This window comes from Emys orbicularis, chromosome 8 (genome assembly GCF_028017835.1).
Source record: "Emys orbicularis isolate rEmyOrb1 chromosome 8, rEmyOrb1.hap1, whole genome shotgun sequence".
Taxonomy (NCBI): Eukaryota; Metazoa; Chordata; order Testudines; family Emydidae; genus Emys; species Emys orbicularis.
The window spans coordinates 33,590,542-33,608,063 of NC_088690.1; positions in this window are offsets into that span (position 1 = coordinate 33,590,542).

Below are 17,522 nucleotides of genomic sequence, written 5' to 3' on the forward strand. Positions count from 1 at the left end.
TCAATATAGGCATAACTGGGTGGGGTTTAGTAATATACAGGAGGTAAGATTAGATGATCTGGTGGTCCCTTCTGGGACTCTATGACTCAGACTCTATTAGAGAAGACAAGGAAGCAAGTGGGGAAAGTGAGAACAATTTTTCTAAACCACTTCAGAAGAATCACCAACCTTTTTGAGACCAAGTGCTGAAGGACATCAGAGCTGGGCCAAACTAAGGCCTTGTCTTCACTAGGAAAAGTGTGTTTTTAAGGTGTTGGCTAACACCCCTTAGAGTTTTATTCTTGACCAGCTAACCCGTTAAAATCCTAGCATAGACCAGGCAAATTGTAGTCTTAACATGTGTTAGTTAACATGTTTTAGCTAACACATTAAAAATACACCTTCCCCCAAGTGTAGACATGGCTTCAAAGGGCTTTGGCTTGGCTGTTTTAGTTAAAGTGCTTTAGATAAGTCACCTCTCTTCCCTGTTCATCCCCTCCAACCAGACTCGTCCCAAACTACCAAGTATAATTTTATGAACCCCTGTGATTTGAAACTGGGTCACATCCCCTTTAATCCCATTTTGGACTACACAGATGAAACAATTCTAACAAAAGAGATATAGATAGGGTTACCATACATCCGGGTTTTCCTGGACATTTCCTCTTTTTTGATCCTCCGCCCTCTGTCTGGACAGATTTTTCAAATAAGAGGAAATGTCCGGGATTTTTGCAGAGCAGACATTGCAGCTCAGAAAGAGCTGGCTCCACATCCGGATTGGTCCCTGCACTGCAGCTGCCTGCTCCCGCTCCCACCCACCGAAGCCCTGGCTCCCAGCCCTGGAAAGGGGAAGAGGCAAGGAGGCAAGGAGGCACTGATGGACAACTGGAGGCAAGGAGGCACTGATGGACAACTGGAGCTGTGTCCCAGGCCTGCGCCAGTCGTCCTGCCTCTGTGACAGGGAGCGCCACTGCCCCCCACATCGAGAGTGAGGCTGCAAGTACCCCTCCCAGTACACATCCCCTCCTGCATCCCCAATGCCCCCCCAAATACTCCCTCCCAGTACCCATACCCTCCCACATCCCAAATACCCACTCCTGTACCCTCCAAACCCCCTTCCAATACACAGACCCCTCCAGCACCCCCAAATACCCCCTCCAGTACACACACCCCTCCAGCACCCCCCAAATCAGGGATGGTCTAGACAGTATTTGGTCCTGCCATGCGGGCAGGGGACTGGACTCGATGACCTCTCGAGGTCCCTTCCAGTCCTAGAATCTATGAATAAATGCCCCTCCCAATACAAACACCCTTCCCCCCTCTCTCTGGCAGTGTCCTCTTTTTGGGAACCTGAAAGATGGTAACCCTAGATGTAGAGTAAATCAAGACAGTAATGAACACGAAACATTCCATCCCTTCAACTCCTATGGCTTGACACTGTTACGGCCTGTCTTCCCTAAGAAGACAACTGAGTTTAAAGGTGACGAGCAATATTGTTAAAAATTGAACTTATAAATTTTGCTTCTTTTATGCTATATGGAGAAAGTCCAGAAGGCTGTTCTCTGCCTTTTCCCCTGCTTTATATTCTACCTTTGAAATGCTGATGGTTTCGCTAGTGGGCCTCTGAGAAGACTCAAGGATATATGTGTGAGCTCTCACATCTTGACTGGAGAGCAAAGGTGTGGAATATTTAGCGAAGACTTACCCAAAATTATAAAGTAAGTCACTGAAATTAAATAAAAACACAAAGCCAGAGTTTTAAGGATATGTCTTTACTGCACAGTTAACTTTGGTTCTTCCTTGGGTGTTGCCCTTAACCTCCCTCCCAGCCACACAACTCTCTCACCTGAATTTAGTGATGCTTTAAACCCAGGCTAGCTGGCCTGACTGGTGAGGAAATAAGCTACAGCTCAGGTGCTCCTTTCACTCAGGCTGGTAGCCCAGCCACTTTGCAGTGAGAACACAGGCTAAATCTCTCAATTGCTGAGAGTCCTCTAATGTCTTCCCCCAGTTCCCCCGGTATGCCCAGAAGGACAGAAAAGTTCTCCCACAATTCACTGGGAAAAGAATCAAAAAGACAGGTTCAATTTACTGTAGCACAAAAAAAACATAGGATGTGCCCCCAGAAGTCCTAGCAACACACACTGTTGAGGACACATTCACTTGGGTACGGCTTTGCAGTGTGGCTGCTCACACCAGGCTATGTTTACCTGAGTCCTCATACACAGGTGCTGATCACCTCAGCTAACTCTGCAGTGAAGACATCCCTTTAGGATATGTCTACACAGCAACTAGACACCCATGGCTGGCCCGTGCCCGCTGACTTGGGCTCATGGGGCTTAGGCTGCAGGATTGTTTCATTGCTGTGTAGACTTCTGTACTCCAACACCCCCCTTACCTCTCAGTTTTAGAGCCCGGGCTCCAGACCAAACCCGGACATCTACACAGCAGTGAAGCAGCCCCAGAGCCCAAGCCCCACGAGCCTGAGTTGACTGGCATGGGCCGGCCATGGGTTTTCTTTGCAGTGTAGACACACTCTTAGACAACCTAAGTAAAAGTCCCTTTCCCCTCAGATCCTTCATGCTCTTGGTTCTTGTGATGTCACCACTTTGAGTTCTCCAATTATGTCATTGTAATTCCCTCAAGGCTGAACAGAATTTTATTCCTAATGATAAAAAAGGAGAGGAGTGGGGGAAGTGGTTTTTTGTTGTTATTAAATTAAAAACTTTTCAGGCCTTGATTATCCATCATAAAGTAGCAAGAAAAGGCACCAGCCTCCCCGCCTTGCAGGTTATTTATAACAACTCTTATGCTCAACTGTGGCCGAAACATGTTATTAGCAAGTATGATCCAGCCTGTGTGGACAGTGAAACTAAGTTATAATCAGATTTTTAAAATGCTTAAGTCCAAGTCTCTTGCTTTCATAACATAAATGTATCTTACACATACAGAAGCTCAACAACTGGCATCAAAATAAGTAGACACTAAAGTAAAACTTTGCACTTTGGCCATGTCCTCAAAGAACCACAGCAGCTCCAACCTTGTTTCCCTGACCAGTGCAAACAGGAATTTTTATTGCCAAGAACCATACAATAGAATACTGCCCCCTTGTAGTCAACAGCATGGATTTACCATTCTCACAATCTTCAAATCTTTTGACCACACTACTTAGGGAAACATGAGCAATAACTGTACTTAAAATGTATCTGTAAGTAGCAGGTTTCTGATCTAAATGTGGACAGAACATAGTCTTCTGAAGAAGCAGAATATAGTTTAGTTCTCAAATTAGCCCCTATAAAATAGCAAAATAAGGCATGTAAAATTAAACTGTATATATTTCTCTTGGGGATTTCCATTTTCCTTATAAGATAGAACAGCTTTTGCAGTCCCCAAATCAGCAGCACATTAGAAGCCTTTCAGGAACAAAATGAAGTATTATAATCTGTAATATATTGGTATAATACTACAGTAGGAATATTCAACTAGGAAACAAGGAAGGGGTCTGCAGAGAAATAATAGTAATAAAAAAACAACAGCAGCAAACACACCCCTACAAGCTGGAGAAAACAAAAAAAACAACAAAAAATGCAGGATTCCCAACAAACAAAGATGGATGTTTTAAGCCAAAAATAAAATCTGTAGTTTACCAAAAAAACTAAAAGATCATTCATTATGCTATTTGTTCACAAACTGCAGTCCACAAAGTGGTGTCTAGTCAGACAGCAGTTACCAAAAAACCCTTTCCCAATATAATGATCCCAAATAAGGAACTGCTGTGATTGTCACAGGGATGTTTAGAGATTTAAGGCCACTGCAATTATCTTCTAGCCTGACCTCTTATATAAAAGGTCCAATAATTTTCTCCAGTAATTCCTGAATCAAGCCCACATCCTGTGGTTCAGCTTCAGTATATTTTATAGACAGATATCTAATCCCAATGTAAAGATTTCAAATAATGGAGAATTCACAACAGGTCTTGGTAAATTGTTCCAAAAGTTAATTTCCCTAATTTAAAAAAATCTGCATCTTGTCTCTAATCTGAATTTCTCTTCTTTCACTTTCCAGTCACTGACTCTTATTATGCCTCTGTCTCAGATATCTCCCTGTCTACTTACTTACAGGCTGTGATCAAGTCACCTCTTAACCTTCTCTTTGATAAGCTGGCAGTTGTGAGTGGAAAGAGAAGTGATCCCTGCAACCGTGAATGGGAGGGATGGTAATTCACAAATCTCTCTCTACTAAAATCTGTTTCATGCTATGAATTTTTGAGAAGCATTGGACTATGCTATTGTGGCCTGTGTAAAGGCTACGATGAATCTGCGTTGATTAAATAGAAGCCTGCAATGCTCCTGTCAACACTTTATATTTTTTCTGAGGGAATCATCTATCTTCATTTCTGTTTATTCCATTAGGAAGGAGCCCTTTCCCAAATGAATTCTTGTCATTTGCTAAGGAATCTACTGCTGCATCCGCCTTGGATATTTGCAACTGCTGATCCTAGGTATACACTACAAACTTTTTCTGAATTATATTGATCAGGGATGTGATGAGGTGTGATTTTGACTGAGACAGCTGAGCTGGCAAAAACCCTGAGCATAGAGACAGCTATACCAGCAAAACTGCACTTTTGCCGGTATAACTTATTTCACTTGGAAGGAGGGAGTGGCCCAGAATAAGCAATAATAGGAAAAGCAGTTTTATCAGTATAAACTACATCCACACTATCTGTTAGGTATGACATTTACACTTAGTAGGATGCTCCCACTCCAAAATTATAATTTGAGAAATTCAAGTTAAAAAACTTTTTATCAGAAGGAAAAGATTTCACCATGTTCACGTTCTGGCTTCCTCTTGTTGCAGGCCTGAAGTATTAGAGTCTTACCATCATCTTAAAGAAATCTGAAGACCTTAAGAACTAAGGTCAGAAGGATTGGGGGAAAGAACAGAGTGTGTACACGCTAGGAAAGTACTAGCTAAATCCCAGCTTCCCCACCTAGGGAAGTATGAAGTATATAACCGTCTCATGAGGCACTCCTCTTCACACTTACGTAATTCTCTTTGAAAGGGATTGAAAAAAGTAGCATTTATCTTAAACCAGTCATTTCTGAGTCAGTTACTACAGCGGACTCAGCTGTTGGACTGAGTATGTGTACTCATCAGATTGCAATCACCCACATAGGCAATCAGCAAGGCTAACTAGCTCTATATGAGGTACACAGCTTCCTGCTCCTTTTAAATGCTTGCGTAGGGAGGGACCCTGGATGATCTTTATGGCTCCAGTTATGAGTCTGAAATTACTTTATCCACATCCGATTCCTAAGAGTAAAACTAGCACCCAGGGTGGAGCAATTTAGATCATTGGTTTACATCATGATTTGAACACATGATTTTTTAAAAACTGATTTAAATCAGGTTGAGGCTTTGTAAAACTAACGTGATAACCTGAGCTACTGAAATGTAAAATTTATAAAGAGCTAAATTAAAAATGCTTTTTTAGGGCTGTCAAGCGATTAAAAAAATTTATCGCGATTAATCACACTGTTAAACAATAATAGAATATCATTTATTTAAATATTTTTGGATGTTTTCTACCTTTTCAAATATATTGATTTCAATTACAACACAGAATACAAAGTGTACAGTGCTCACTTATTTTTATTTTCGATTACAAGTATCTGCACTGTAAAAAACAAAAGAAATTGTATTTTTCAATTCACCTCATACAAGTACTGTAATGCAATCTCCTTATCATGAAAGCTGAACTTACAAATATAGACTTATGTACAAAAAAACTGCATTCAAAAATAAAACAAAGTCCACTCAGTCCTACTTCTTGTTCAGCCAATCGCTAAGACAAACAAGTTTGTTTACATTTGCAGGAGATAATGCTGCCCACTTCTTGTTTACAATGTCACCTGAAAGTGAGAACAGACGTTCTCATGGCACTGTTGTAGCTGGCATCACAAGATATTTACGTGCCAGATGAACTAAAAATTCATATGTCCCTTCATGCTTCAACCACCATTCCAGGGGACATGCATCCATGCCGATGATGGGTTCTACTCTATAACAATCCAAAGCAGTGTGGACCGATGCATGTTCATTTTCATTATCTGAGTCAGATACCACCAGCAGAAGGTTGATTTTCTTTTTTAGTGGTTCGGGTTCTATAGTTTCCGCATCAGAGTGTTGCTCTTTTAAGACTTCTGAGAGCATGCTCCACACCTCGTCCCTCTCAGATTTTGGAAGGCACTTCAGATTCTTAAACCTTGGGTCGAGTGCCGTAGCTATCTTTAGAAATTCTCACATTGGTACCTTTTTTGCGTTTTGTCAAATCTACAGTGAAAGTGTTCTTAAAACAAACAACATGTGCTGGGTCATCATCCAAGACTGCTATAACATGAAATATATGGCAGAATGTGGGCAAATCAGAACAGGAGACAAACAATTCTCCCCAAGGGAGTTCAGTCACAAATTTCACTAACGCATTTTTTTTTTAAATGAGCATCATCGGCATGAAAGCATGACCTCGGAAATGGTGGCTGAACCATGAAGGGGCATACGAATGTTTAGCATATCTGTCATGTAAATACCTTGCAATGCCAGATACAAAAGTGCCACGCAAATGCCTGTTCTCACTTTCAGGTGACACTGTAAATAAGAAAAGGGCAGCATTATCTCCTGTAAATGTAAACAACCTTGTTTGTCTTAGCGATTGGCTGAACAAGAAGTAGGACTGAGTGGACCTGTAGGCTCTAAAGCAGGGGTCGGCAACCTTTCAGAAGTGGTGTTCCGAGTCTTCATTTATTCACTCTAATTTAAGGTTTCGTGTGCCAGTAATACATTTTAACATTTTTAGAAGGTCTCTTTCTATAAGTCTATAATATATAACTAAACTATTGTTGTATGTAAAGTAAATAAGGTTTTTAAAATGTTTAAGAAGCTTCATTTAAAATTAAATTAAAATGCAGAGCGCCCCGGACTGGTGGCCAGGACCTGGGCAGTGAGAGTGCCACTGAAAATCAGCTCGCGTGCTGCCTTCAGCACACGTGCCATAGGTTGCCTACCCCTGCTCTAAAGTTTTCCATTCTTTTGTTTTTGAGTGCAGTTATGTAACAAACAAACAAAATCTACATTTGTAAGTTGCACTTCCATGACAAAGAGTTTGCACTACAGTACTTCTATGAGGTGAATTGAAAAATACTATTTCTTTTGTTTATAATTTTTACAATGCAAATATTTGTAATAAAAAATAATACACACACTGATTTCAATTACAACACAGAATACAATATATATGAAAATGTAGAAAAACATCCAAAATATTTAATAAATTTCAATTGGTATTCTATTGTTTAACAGTGCGATTAATCACAATACATTTTTTTAACCGTGATTAATTTTTTTGAGTTAATCACATGAGTTAACTGCGATTAAATCGACAGCCCTAGCTTTTTTATTTAAATGCCAGGAGTAAGCTATCTTATTTAAATTTTACAAAACTGCTAGAGGCAAAACAAAATATTGAAAATTAAAACACTGATCCTGCAAGCACTAAAGGGGGTATGTAACTTTATGAATTAACCCATTGACTTCAACTGGACTACTTGAGCTTAAAGTTAAGCATGTGCACAAAAGTGTTTGCAGTATAAAGAGCTAAAACTTTATTTCTCCTAGAGGCTTTTGGCCTCTACATTTGCTCAAGAAACCTTCCCTTACACTAAGGAGAAGAAAAACAGACTTAGACCAGGTCTACACTATAATCTTACACTGGTATAACAATGTCACTCAGCCTACGTCTACACTACCCGCCTGAATCAGCGGGTAGAAATCGATCTCTCGGGGATCGAATTATCGCGTCTCGTCGGGACGCGACAATCGATCCCCGAATCGACGCTTGTACTCCACCAGCAGAGGTAGGAGTAAGCGCCGTCGACGGTGGAGCTGCGGAGGTCGATTTGCCGCCGTCCTCACAGCGGGGTAAGTCGGCTCCGATACGTCGAATTCAGCTACGCTATTCACGTAGCTGAATTTGCGTATCTTAAATCGACCACCCCCCCCGTAGTGAGGACGTAGCCTCAGTGTGAAAAATGAGTGAGCGACATAGTTATCCAGATCTATCCCCCTGTGTAGAGAGCACAATGGCAGCTATGTCAATGGGAGAAGCCCTCCCGTCAGATAGGTGTAGATCTGCCCTTAGCTTCCTGAATCTGCTGCTAGATTTTGCCAGTCATATGAGCTTTTGAGTCTAGAAGAAAACTAATCTCAGAGAAGTTGCATTTATTCCTTTGTCCAATCACCCTATTCGAAGAACCTATAATACACATGCAGAGCTCCCCAAAACCGTGGTGAGGCTTGCAATCTCTCGATTTTCTGGTCTTTTTTTTTTTTATTTACTGACAGTCCTAATCATAGATGGTGAAGCAGTTCAAAAAGATGCCTGACAAGAACAGGAAACAAAATAAAACTGATAGTAACCAGACAAATCGATTACAAGTCCCCACATGCCAAAAAAGAAAACAAACAAAGCAGTGAAGAATTGTGTCACTCAGTGAGAGGGGGAAAAAGTAATTAAAGGAGCTAAAATGAGGAGTGAATGAAAAGATACAGAACAAGAACATGTGCTTCATCAATTAAGATACTTACAGGTATGGATATTTATTCCAAACTTATACAATGCTAGTAAAATGACTAAAAGAGCCCTCCCTCATGTCAGAAAGAAAGAAATCCCCAGTAGACTGTAGTCTCTTGGATGGACACACAGAATTTACTATTAAAAATATAAATGGTTATTTTTTCCCCTCCGCATTCCTAAACAAAAATATTCAATTTTAAGACATTTCTGTTGGAGAGAGTGGGGGAGGAAAGAGAAAAGAATTCAAATACTATTCTTATAAAAAACTATTTGGGCAGTATTCAGTCAAAGCAATGAACAAGTAGATGACTGAACTGTACGTGTACATATGAAAATGGCAAAGTTTTGAAAACATTTTATTGCCTCAAACCCTTAACAGATTACATATGTGTATTTGTTACTTGAAAGTTTACTTACTCTGCAAAAGGAAAATTGCAATGATTGGTGGTAATACTCCACAGACTTAACACAGTACTTATTAAATAAAAATGTGTTTGCCACCTCTCGCTATATCAGCGTCTGGTGTCTCTTACAATAAGAACTACCATGTAGTAGGATTACATCAAAGATACAAGAAGCAATGCAATTCAATTCTTTACATCTACCTTCACCCCTGCCATCTTAAGTTACAAGTTAGAGATATCACACTGATACTCCATTGTACATCTTTCAGCACCACCTTCACCTTAGTTATCTTGACCAAGTAAACTAGCTGTCTCAATTTCCTTCATCTATATATCTCAAAGCCAACAGCTTCTCTTGAACAAGGAAAGCTAACTCAAACATAATGCAAGTCTCTCTCCCCATTTCACTCTGATCCACAAGTTGCTTCCACTATACATAAGCTTGGCATCATCCTTCGCCCTAAACTTCTTTTAGGTCTATATGTCAGCAAAATCTCTCCAACACATTCGCAGTATATGATACTGGCGACATGTCACCTGCTGAAATTTTCTCTCCTGTTTGAATTATAGAAAATTCCTTTTTCTATAGTATCACCAAGTCAAAGCTCTATAATCTCCAGTATGCACAAACTACAGCTGTCCACCATCTCACATTTACAAAGCTGCATGAACATACAAACTCAACACAGAGGAAGACTTGGGCTATAGAGATCCTATTTTATTTCTTGGACTTTGTTCCATAGCAACAGCTATTATTAGGGTGCCCTAAGTGTTTCCATTCCAAACCACCATTTTCAGTTGCTCGTGTCTTCAAACTCCTTATAGGCTGAGAAGTTTTAGACTTGATCTCTGCCCCAAGGTGAATATTTCTGAAGGTTTTAGCAAGAATAGTTCAGCCATTTTTGAGGAAGAGACATTTTTCCCATTACAAATAATAACATTGCAAGAACTTCTCTTAGATATTTAAAATCTGAAAATAAAACTTTCTTAAGTAAGAAGTGCTTGAATGTTTGTGAAACAGTGCATGAGAAAAAGAGTACTATCCAAGAGACAGGCTGGTACCTACAAACTGCTGCTCATGTGGCTTCCACTACCCTCACTTTTGTTCTGCTTCCTGGTTTATATAACTGAGCTGCTAGGGCAGGGAAGAGTCTTGTTGATTATCCCCAGGCTGCAGGTGGTAGGCTACAGACAGCCACTTAAAGGGATAGTAGCCTTTTCTCATGCACTCTTTCCCAGTGTTCCAGTGAAAAAGTTTTTGTTTGAAAAATTGCATTTCATGCTTTGTTTTTTAAAAACAAAAGTGCATAAGTCAAGCTTATATATTCAAGCTTAACTTTTCCATTTCCTGACTTGCAGGCTTCACAGTTCAACTTTAAAAATATAAACTCTCCCCCCAGAAAAGGGAAAATGCATTTTACTTATAATTGTTTGAGATCTTAAAACAGTTATTTCTTCATCAGGAACAATACTTTCACCAGGTGCTTACCCTATACATTTCAATCCATTCTGTCTCAACTATGCAATAAGATACAGTCAGGTATAACCTTTCATGTTTCAGTTGCAGGATCTGGCTTAAAAAAAAATCCACTAGACATTTTTAGATTATTTTAATATCAACAATGAAGGCTGTGTTGGACTAAAACCCACTGAAGGCTCATTCTTTGAAAAGTGGGATTATATTCTAGGTACCAAATACATTCTGGAAGGATACTGAATTTTTTTCAATATTACTGAAGAGACAAGACTTTTCTTTTGGGATGTTGTTTTCATCTGTCATTTTACAATGTGGAACTAGAAATAAATGCTTTTCTACAAAGAATGAATGATTGATTTACTAAAATTATATTTAGAACAAATATTATTAAAAGATTCTAAGAATTCAAACTCTGAAAGAGCAATCCACTTACAGAAATGTGATAAAATAAAATTCTACTGACAAAAATCAAAGTTTATAAATAACTATATGGGAACATATATTCCCATTAAGCATCTCTTTTCCTGAAAGGCAGGCCTTACAAAACATTTCAAATGATATATGAAAACAGTACATTAGAAGTCAAGCCATGTTGTTGCTGTAGCAGCAATGATTTCTAGTGGCCATTTTCTTTTCAGTTCTAATACTGTGCCAATTCCAACACTTCTTGCTGCAATCTCTGTTTAAACCCAAAGATGGCAATTGCTTTAATGCATGGTCTCTCTAGCTACATATACTCAGATCTCTTCTTCTACATTACCTTCTTAAACCTAATGTACATTCTTAATAGTATTTCCTAATCACATATTGCATATCTGTATTTCATATGTAAAAATTATTTGGGTCAATAAAAGTCTAACTTACTACATTTTGTGGACTAGTTTGCATCATACCAGTCAAAACTGCAAGAGAATTAGAGCAGTATGATGGTTATCTTAAATCTGTGGCCTACAAAAATACAGTAAAAAAAAAAAAAAAAAAGCCTATTGAAAATGTGAACTAGACAGAGCTGAAATTTCAAGTCAAAGGCATTGCTACAACATAAACAGAATTGAGTACTACTATAATGTAAACTGTATTATCTTTCCACCTATTTAGGTCCTTATATAACTGCACTTCTGTTCCCCGAACATCAGAGTACCTGAAGGACAGCAAAGGCAGGGAAAAGAAAGCTACTAAGGATGTTTAATTAAATGTTTATTGCACTTGTTTCTATTAGGAAAGATTTTTAGCCACCAATTTATATATGTGCATCATAGCACCACTACAGTAAGAAGTGATTATTAGATAAAATACATCCACACCAATCCAAAGTACTGCCCATAGAACTGGGCATAGTAGATTGCAAACGACTGAGATTGAAGCTATTGCAGTTTAGTAATCCAGTATATATGTACACTACTACAAAGGAGACAATAGACAGAGGCTGGAGAAGAAATAGGAAGGCTTAAGTAACCATTCACTTAAGAGAACATAATGGCATCTTCAGCAAGGTAAATGTGTTTTAATTACAAAAATGCATGTAGTGTTTGTCTCTCATTTTACCTTTTAAGGAAAATTTGTAAATAAGGGGCAGGAAATTAAAAACTGCAACTACAGCCATGTCTATATGTACACACTGCAGCGGTACAGCTGTACCGGTACAACTGTGCCACTGCAGCGTATCTGGTGAAGACGCTCTATGCTGACAGGAGAGAGCTCTCCCATCGGCATAAAAAAACCCACCTCCGCTAGCAGTATAAGCTGTCGATGGGAGAAGCTCACATAAGCGCTTATGCTGATGTAATGTATGTCGCTCATGGACGTGGAATATTCACACCCCTGACAACATTAAGTTTTGCCAACATAGGCTGTAGTGTAGACATAGCCTAAGACTCCATATCTAACTCGTGCAGACTTGACTTCTCAATATGGTGATTTAGAAAGACAAAGTCTATTGTCAGTTTCTCACCATCTTATCTTTTAAGGATTTTTAAAGTGTATTAGCTGTGCATGTGAAAATGTTGGTTTAAAAATTAATTTATTTTAAAATTCTACAAATTGAATAGAAAAATGTGACCTAACAAACTTAAATACAAGAAAGATTACTATAATTCACACCTTCAGTCAATTTGGATTAACTTTCCTGAGTGTCCCCCTCTAGACAAGACTTCAATTTTCACTCATTTCCTTTACAGAAATTACTCCTGCAAAAACCAGTACAAATTCAGTTTTACTACATCTACAAAGTAGTTACAAAGCTTGTTACTGTAAATAATGTTCCAGAATTCCAAAAGATAATGCATAATTTCAAGAATCAACTATTAGATAATTCTTGACCGAGAAAAGTATTATTACAACTGTTTTGTCCAAATATAGAGAGCAAAGATCTCTAGGATTCAATCACTGTCTATCAACAGTTTTAAAGATAGCCTGCAAAAAGAATTTTTTTTAATTGGACTTGTATAAATTCTGCTTCTTTATAAATTATATCTAGTCTTCCCTAGTTTTACATGAGGAGATGGTCAGAATATGTTGAGAGTTCCATCATCTTAACTGAAAGGGCGCAAGTGTTAAATGTTTAAACAGACATCTTTTATCCAAAAGGTTAGTCACTGAGGTGAAACAGGTGTTGAGTTATTAAACAAGTCAAAATCCCTTCCTCTCCTCTCAGCTGCTCAACTTTCACCATTGTTTCTTGAAATATTATTTCACAAGTCCCCCAGGTGTCACAGTTTCTAAACCTGAGGTTAATATTGAATAAAAATACATTCATGACTTCTTTATATATCACAAAGTTGTAAAAAAGGTACAAGCCCATTTCTTCCCCTTTTGCAGATCACTTTTGAAATAAAGATGTTAGTTCCCAGCAAAGGTTTAAAAAAAAAAAAAAGTTGCAGAACACTAAATCAAAAGGATCAGCTTATACTGTTATAGCTTATTTCCATATGGGAAAGGGAATAAGTTATCCCAATATAAGGCATCTTTGTATCAGTATAACTGCATCCACACTGGGGGTTGTTACTGGTATAAAATTAAACCCTAACCAAAATAATTATACTTGTACAAAATCTGCACATAAACCAGTACAATAGCATCTGAACAAGATTTGTACTAGTTTAACTACTGTATATTGGTTTAAAAAACAATTTTTGTTAAACCAGTGCAACTTTCCCATGTAAACAAGAACTACATGATTATATTGTCTCAAAGTCTAAAAAGAAATGTCAAATAAAGACAAGATCTCAGATTCAAGCTTCTGATCTAGTCATTAACAAGGAATAACAAACAGGATGAAGTATTATAGAATTTAGACATGCAAGAGACCATAGAGTCACAGAGAAGTGATGGTCATAAGATCCTGGATCCTTTTGTTCCCCATTAACTTGCATCAAGATAAACTAAAGATATATTTAAAACTTTCCGACTACTACTTTTCTATATAAGTCATTGCTGTACTCACTATGTGGGATTGCAAATAGATTCACTGCTCTACAGCCAAAATGCTTCTGAAATAAATGTAGTCAAACTTTACTAATTCTGGGTCACTGAGAACGAAAATGATGCTTAAAATTGTTGATTGGCTCTAGTTTTCAAGATATGCTATTGGGTCAGTATATACGACCCTTGACTTGGGAATGGCGGAGGATAAGTGAGTTATAAAGGGAAGGGATCTCAATTTAAACCAGAAATGACTAAAATACATCTTTGACTGGATCTATGAATAAATCTATGACTGGGTTTGGACAGTACTTGCTTTTTAGGCAAAACAATGAATGATGCAATCTGAAGCTGGTATTGCGTCATACATGATATGAATTGCATCATGTTATTCCTAGAAGTCATGGATGATGCAATCATAACGAAGCTTACATCACTCTGCTGAACAAATTGCCCTATATCAGCTCTAGAAATCATACAGTGTCGTGCTCTCTTATTTGTCAGTGTTTGATTTTGCAAAGGGACACATTTCTGTTTAGCCAAAGTGAGCAGAGATGCCTCGTACTTGTGTGAACAGTGCACATAACTTCTGCTATGTTTGTGGTGAAGTGACCTTTGCATCACAAAAGCGCAGTATAACCACTATGGTTAAGAAAGCCTATCACCTTTATTTTGGCTGCAAAATTGGAGATCAGGACAAGAGGTGGGCTCCACACATATGCTGCAACACTTGTGCAACAAATCTTCGCCAGTGGTTGAACAGGAAAAGGAAATCTATGCCTTTTGCAGTGCCAATGATTTGGAGAGAGCCAAGAGATCATACCAGCAATTGTTACTTCTGCATGGTGCCTCCAGTTGGGAAAGGTGTGTCAAAGAAGAAAAAGTGGACTGTGCATTATCCAAACATTCCATCAGCTATACGCCCAGTACCCCACGGAGAAGGACTGCCGGTTCCTGATGCACCAGAATCATTCTCACTTGAGTCAGACGAGGAAGAGGATGAAACTTCTGGTCCTGAACCATCAATGTCACAGGACCCACATTTTCTCCCATCCTCCTCCTCTGAACCACACCTCATAACACAAGGTGAACTGAATGACCTTGTCAGGGATTTGGAACTACCCAAGAGTAAAGCAGAGCTGTTGGGCTCCAGACTACAGCAATGGAATCTCCTGGCAGGTGATGTTAGGGTTTCCATGTTCCGTGACCGTCAAAAGGATCTTGTCCCATTCTTCTTCATGGAAGGTGATCTTGTAGCCTGCAACAACATCAATGGTGTGATGGCAGCCCTCAACATCGTTCACGATCCAGATGAGTGGAGACTGTTCATTGATTCATCGAAGACGAGTCTTAAATCTGTTTTACTGTATAATGGCAATGTTTTGCCATCAATTCCAGTTGGTCATGCAGTCCATATGAAGGAAACCTATGACAACATGAAACAACTTTTGAGGTGCATAAACTATGACCAACATCAGTGGCAGCTGTGTGGCGATTTGAAGGTTGTTGCTCTCTTGCTTGGTCTGCAGACTGGATACACAAAGTACTGCTGTTTTCTCTGCAAATGGGATAGTCGTGCAAGAGATTCCCACTACATCAAGAAAGATTGGCCACTCCGACAGTCATTGGGAGCCTGGGAGGAAAAGTGTTCAGCATCCACCACTTGTTGAATCAAGGAAGATTTTGTTACCACCCTTACATATCAAGCTGGGTCTGATGAAGAACACTGTCAAGGCCATTGACAAAACACAAGCAGCTTTCAAGTACCTCCGTGGAAAATTTCCAAGGTTAAGTGAAGCTAAGAGAAAGGAAGGTGTCTTTGTTGGTCCTCAGATTCGTGAACTTCTTCGAGATGATGCATTTGACCATGCACTGCATGGCAAGGAAAAGACGGCATGGAAAGCCTTCCAGTTAGTGGCAATAAATTTTCTCGGAAACAACAAGGCAGACAACTACAGGTTGTTGGTGGAAAACCTCCTCAAGGCATACAAAAGCCTTGGTTGCAACATGTCACTAAAGATACATTTTTTGCACTCTCATCTAGATTTTTTTCCACCGAACTGTGGAGCAGTGAGCAACGAGCACGGCGAGCGATTTCACCAGGACATTGCAACAATGGAGAAACGCTATCAGGGCAAATGGAGCCCATCAATGCTTGCAGACTATTGCTGGACAGTGACAAGAGATGCTCCATTTAATGAATACAAGAGACAAGCCAAGAAGCGCCGAGTAGACACTGAATAGGACTAAACTGTACATAATAGTTTTTTGCCTTTTGTTTCATAATAAATTTTATTTATATAACCCTTTTGCTGATTTTTAAAGTGTTACATAAACAGGACAGGTGAAATATTACCATGTTAAGCAACCAAACACATGAAAAGACCTAGGTTTACAATTTATGATTAAAACTCTACTATCTACACAATATACATAGACATAAAATGTAAAAACTTAAATATCTTAGAAACAGTAGCCAATCAGTTGTTTTAATTGTCATATTTGAATTCAGCACATCAAAATACATAATAAATAGCACATTTTATCTCTGAAGCAGACGACGTCTCAAAAAATTGTAGACCAGTGTTATCCATGAGACAACTGTTCTATTAAAATGTGGACCTTCTGTAAACATTTGGGAACCCTTACACTAGGATCAGGGGTCAACAACGTTCGGCACGCGGCTCGCCAGGGTAAGCACCCTGGTGGGTCGGGCCAGTTTTATTTACCTGCTGACGCGGCAGGTTCGGCCGATCGCGGCGCCCACTCGCCGCGGTTTGCCGTCCAGGGCCAATGGGGGCGTCGAGAAGCGGCGCGGGCGAGCGATGTGCTGGCCGCGGCTTCTCGCTGCCCCCATTGGCCCGGGACGGCGAACCGCGGCCAGTGGGGGCCGCGATCGGCCGAACCTGCCATGTCAGCAGGTAAATAAAACTGGCCCGGTCCGCCAGGGTGCTTACCCTGGCGAGCCGCGTGCCAAACGTTGCCGACCCCTGCACTAGATCATTTTGTCCATCTCCTTGTAAATACAGGATTGTTTTATATAGTACATTTTCTAGTGTTTTGTCCAGAATAGTTTTAGAAGTGCTGAAGAAAGGAAGCTTCTACCACTTCCTTTGGAAATTTATTCGACTGCCTATACATTTCACCATCAGGTAGATTCTCATTTTCTTAATTTCCTCCTAATTCATAGTTATATTGCACACAATTACATAATAGTGAAAGTTTCTCACTCCTGCAGTGAGCTTCACAGAGGCAGATCCCTCTGCCCATACAGCGTCTCTTTGACTTCAGTGGTGCTCCCCATAGGGCAGAGGTCTTTCTGGGGAGAGTTCATTGGAAGATTGCAGCCTAAATAATTCTTCTCCCTCTTTAGTGTTTACACCTTTCAAGTATTTGTAGGCACTGAACCCTTCACATCCCCTTTTGCGAAGTCATCACTTAAACAAGCTATACATATTTAGCTCTTTTAATTTTTATTCAAATTAATCCCTCCAGTCACATGATAATAGATGAACAACAAATTAACTCTCTCAACCTTGCCAATATGATGTTTAGTTCTGGATGTCAAATTAACATAATATTCCAGGTATGATTGTGCGAGTTTCAC